General features: G+C 37.0%; 1 protein-coding gene across 1 annotated transcript in view; it reads left to right on the forward strand.

Annotated features, from left to right (window-relative positions):
* Positions 1 to 5,505, forward strand: part of PLXNA2 (plexin A2) — a gene marked incomplete at its 5' end in the record, with an annotated part of 261,184 nt that overhangs the window by 85,120 nt on the left and 170,559 nt on the right. The gene's annotated exons all lie outside the window — the stretch shown is intronic.

Below are 5,505 nucleotides of genomic sequence, written 5' to 3' on the forward strand. Positions count from 1 at the left end.
TGATAGTGTCTCTTAAGACAAAGGAAAAAGGTTTTCTAGGCAAGCCTTTAAGAGGATCTGAGGAAGATGTGCCACTGAATTATTGAAGTGCTTAGCTCTTCTTTTTGCCTTCATGACCATGCTTCTTTAAGCAGAACAAGTCTCCAAAATCTAAAAGAGGGAGAGGTCAGGAACTCACTTAAGAGAAGAAAGAGGATTTTTCTATTTATTTAATTTTAGTTCCCACCCCCACAACACTATTAAATGTCGAGACAGAGGGGACCAACAAAATAGTAAGTGTCCAAAGGATTCTGCAACAGATGTTGGAAGAGGCATAAGGAAATAGTGGAGGAAAGCTCTGATATAATAAGCTAATTGGATCAACACCCCACATGCAGCAGGTTTAGTTCAATGCCACAATGTGTCAGAAGGCATTTCATCATTGGATTTTTATTACCCTCTCCTTTTTTTAAAAAAAGAAGGCAATACTGCTCCTCATGCCACTTTTTATTACCATCTTGTACTCAAAATAAAACAATATACAGATTGCTTTTTAAAAAAAGCCTCAGATTCCTTTTTGCGTTAAAAACAGTTTATTAAAGATCTTACATGAACACTAAAGACCAAAGCATCTTATTTTGCACAGTGACTTAATAAAAGCTCAACAGAAAGAAACCCAGCACATTTTTGTCCACCTTTTTTTGTAACTCTTAAACTATCAACATCTTTTTTGGTGAACATACTGCAAAAAAGATGTTGAGACTTTGGGAAAAAGTGCAAAGAAGAACAAGTAAGGTGACTGAGGGCCTGGAGACAAAAATTTATGAACAACAGTTTCAGGAATTGGGTTTGGCTAGTCTAGAGAAAAGAAGGACTGGGAGTGGGAACATGATAGCAGTATTCCAGTATTTGAGGGGCTGCCACAAAGAGGAGGGGCTCAACTTATTTTCCAAAGCACCAGAAGGCAAGACAAGAACCAATGGATGGAAACTAATCAAGGAGAGAAGCAACCTGGAATTAAGGAGAAACTTTCTAACAGTGAGAACAATTAACCAGTGGAACAGCTTGTTCTCTCAGAAGTTGTAGATGCTTCATCATTGGAGGTTTTTAACAAAAGCCTGGACAGCTATCTATCTGAAATTGTGTAGGGTCTCCTCCTTGAGCAGGGAGTTGGACTAGAAGACCTCCAAGATATCTTCCAGCTCTATTCTGATTGATAAGGTTCACAAGCTTATTAAAGAGTACATTGTAGTTTGCTTGTTTGCTTAAGTGCCTCCCTGAGGAAAAGGTCTAGATTTTTAGAACTGACATTTCTTGAGATTTTGCAATATTCCTGTTGCCAGGATTCTATAAATATAAGACAACAGTCTCAAGACTATTTGGGAGTTCATAATTAGCAAGGATTTATCATATAAAGAGGAGCATGTGGCTCACATAGTTAGGATACTGAGTTGGAGGTTAGGAAGACCATGTTTGAGACCCATGTGCTGCCATGGGGTGAGGTGAGCTCTCGTCCTTCACTCCAGCTCCTGACAGGGACATGAAAGGATCCCCGAAGTGGGCATTCTCTGAGCAACAGTGATGTCACAGGCTAATCTTTTCCACCCAGAAGCACCTCAATATTTCTGATACAAGTGCAATGTGATCATATAATGACAAATATATTTTGTATTTCTCCTGATCATATACTGTATATAATTATTTGTTTTTTTTCTTTCCCAGTTATCATAGCCATAGAGATATACCAAGGGAATGTGTTTTTTCCTCTTCATACTATATAGAAAAATGCCTATTTTTTGTAAACAAATTTGCACTCATGAAATGCTCTGTGATTTATTTTATTTCATTTTCATCTAACAGATCTTGCTTCAAAATGAAGAGCCCCCAGTTGTGCAGGGGGCTTTCATGTATCCCATCACAAACTGTAGATGCCTTCTGATTGTTTTCAGTGCAGGACATTTTAAATATGCCTTCATATTTGTTTTGAGCAAATAATCAGGAAAACTTGTAGTCTTAGTACAGTCTATATCTCTGCAAGCTCACAAATGGTGTTTCATTAGTAACATTAATTATTCAGCTTGGGAGATTAAACTTCTCAGTTAAAGTGAAAGGCACTAGCGCTGTGCAGTGTTTTGGATTTGGTGTGGCAGAGAAACATAGCACCTTTCAGCATTCCTTTAAATTGTGTCTCTTTTGGAGATCTCATTGCAAGAGGAAGTTGCAGGAAAAGATACATTTCTTCTATCCTGCTCTATGGAGTAGACAGTTGGTCTCTGACAGAAGGCCACCTGAAAAGACTAGAAGCATTTGAAATGTGGATCTACAGGCGGCTGTTATGTATAAACTGGGTTGACAAGATCAGAAATGAGGAGATGATAAGCCGCCTGGGAAAGCCAAGGGAAATCATCAAAACAATTAAAAAACGAAAATTAGAATATTTCGGACATGTGATGCGACACCCAGAAAAATACGGCATACTCCATTTAATCCTCCAGGGAAAGATCGAAGGCAAACGAGGTCCAGGCAGAAAAAGAACATTGTGGCTTCAAAAACTAAAGGACTGGTTTGGACAAAACTCAGCAGCACTTTTTCGTGCGGCTGCTGATAAAAACAGGATCGCCAACGTCTGATAACGGATATGGCACAAGAAGAAGAAGAAGTTGCTTAAAGTATCCAACACCTAGAAAGCTAGTTTATGATGTAAATTTTTGCCTTAAAATTCAAAAGGGATGAAAGTTTTGATCCTCATTTTCTTCTGTTCATTTTTATCTCACAGTGGCTTTGTACCCATGAGAAGACTGCTAAAGAATCTGCTTCATCCTGTGATTTCTATAACTAGCATTGTCTCCAGATCTATTTATCTCTGTTAAAGAGGTTGACAGTCAATGGGCAAGTCAATGAGATAAAGACTCCACCCAAGAACTCACAGTTTAGAGCAATCCTGCAGATTCGTTTAAAGCGCAGTAATTCTTTTCCTGGGCAGCATTTATATTTTGGTAGTTATTCAAGTAGAGGAGGAAAGGGAATAGCTGTATCATTTGCCAGATATTTCTGGGACTGGTTGCAAAGAAAAAATGGTTGGCGCCTCCCCTCCTTCCCCCAACTACCGAATGCTATTTCTAAGTCAAAAGCAAATGGGTTTTTAGTAATAAAGATTCCTGTTTTTGTGATCTATTCTTGTCACCTCATCTGGAGGAAGTTTGTCATGGGGAGATTAAGATTCTTTGTTGGGCAGACAGCATGTCTACTAATGTAGCTGTTTTATCTGAGCCTGAATCTAGCTGTACCAAATGGAAGAGAGGGAAAACAACAGTCTGCCTCCTTTTCATTAAATGTGGGCTCAGCAATAAGTGAAAACAAAACCTCAGCATATCAATGATACAAACAATTGTCAGAACTAATCCTTCCATTCTCCTTTCCCATCATCCAACCAGAATTGATGAAGCTTCTTGGATGAAAAGCAAAATATCTTCATCTTCCTCAAGGGAAAAAAAATAGTGCAGTACAGAAAAAGCACCTTTGAAATATGCAAACAATTGTTTCCAGAAAAATGTGCTAAGGGCTACATTGCAGTCTTCTCCATTGGACTTCAGTTCCCATGAGTTATGCTAACTAGTGGTTAGGGGAAGAGGTCCAATATATCTGAAGGGCACTTGATTAGAGAAGATAATTCAAGTGGCATTTGGGATCTACCCAAAACTTCAGCCTAGTCCAGGGGTAGGCAACCTCGGCTCTTTTATGACTCATGGACTTCAACTCCCAGAATTCCTGAGCCAGCATAGCTGGCTCAGGAATTCTGGGAGTTGAAGTCCATGAGTCATAAAAGAGCCGAGGTTGCCTACCCCTGGACTAGTCAATACAGATTTTGAGGCAGATTGCTGAAAAAGGAGAAACACTAGGACCCAGTGGACTCCTAAATAACCTGTCCCTGCAACACACTACAGAAAAATAATTTATCAAATGGGGAGAAGGCAACCCCATCTTTGCTATTATATTTTATATATTATTATATCTATTTTATTCTTAATCCAATACATCAATTTTATATTCATTTACTTTTAACATAATCACTTTTTTCTAAAAATACAACAAAAATTTGCCTATTTCCCATATTTCATTTTTTATTTGTAAACACCAATAAATCCTCATCATTAAGTCCTGGTCATCAAAAGTCCATTAAGTGTTACAAAAAATCATAACATACATGTTTTAACCATGATCAAATAACCAAACTTTATATTATTTTGCTTTTAACAATCTTGATTTTATTAAATTAAAATTAATTAATTTTAAATAATGTCCAAGCCCTTGATTTTTTTTTCTTTATCACTTTGTCTATTCTCAAAACTCCTTCAAAATATTAACAAGTCTCACTTGTAAATCCAAAACAAGCAGGTTATCCAAGTCTGCCTGGTTACTTGTATGTCCCTTTTAATTATTAAGACACAAGCTGGTAGTATTTATAAATCCAGTGTAATTGTTATGAGCCACAATTCAGAGTATAACTCTGACCTTGAATCTGATGTTGCTTCAGCTGAATCTGTGCTTCAGAATTGTAAATCTCGGGAATCAGTAAGTTGGGATTGAATTGAGGCTGATCTCCTGTTCACTGGAGCAGTGAGGTGACAAGGCACAAATTCCAAGGCCCAGGTCTAGGCATGTAGAGAAGCAACCAGAGCAATGTTCCTCAGTGATGTTTCTTGTGAAACAATGTGCAATGCATGAGTAACTGTAGCCAGCTGGTTGCAGACAGATTTAGTTAGCTCCTATGCTTGCATTCCTTGTTGGAAACAACTGTTTAGCCAACTAGCTCTTGAACTGTGTTCCTACTTATTGTTTGTGATTCTTGACCCTTGGACTTGTTGACTACCTGTTTTAGCAATCTGTGACTTTTGGAAACATCTCTGGGCTATGCTATTGCTTCTTGGATTGTATTTGACTCACTTCAGGTGAGCATTCTTTACTAGGCATTTGAATTACATTCTTGTCTGTTGTTATCTGCCTAAACAGCAGTAAATATTCCTGCTTCTAAAGTACTTTGTGCAACAACCTTAGAATAGAACAGTAACATCTTGTTCCATATCATTCTTGTAGCTTGTTTTTATACCTGCGTTCAAATCATTCTTAGGCTAAATTTTGTCCAGTGAAATCTGTTCCTCTTCTCTTTAAGTCCCATTTTTATTGTAGGAGACAATTTTCACAAACTTTTGCATGGATTGTTCCAAAATATCCTTGAAGTCTTTCACAAGACTATTTTGTTCCACTCTTATTAGTTGGTCTTTTCTTCTTTAATTATAATTTTATTCTTTCTGGTTCCTTCTAGAGTCCAACCTTAAAAATCACTTCTTATGTTTTCTCTAATCAACATTTTCCCATGCATTTTGTTATAATTTCAATTTTTTCAATATTTTATATAAAATTCAAAATAATCCATGAAAAATTCTTGTAATTAATTTCAAAATATTAATTCAACTTTGTCTGATCCTTTATCAATTTATAATTCTCCAAAATCAATGTTCTAATTAC

Source organism: Protobothrops mucrosquamatus, unplaced genomic scaffold (genome assembly GCF_001527695.2).
Source record: "Protobothrops mucrosquamatus isolate PMUCROS unplaced genomic scaffold, P.Mucros_1.0 scaffold546, whole genome shotgun sequence".
NCBI lineage: Eukaryota > Metazoa > Chordata > Lepidosauria > Squamata > Viperidae > Protobothrops > Protobothrops mucrosquamatus.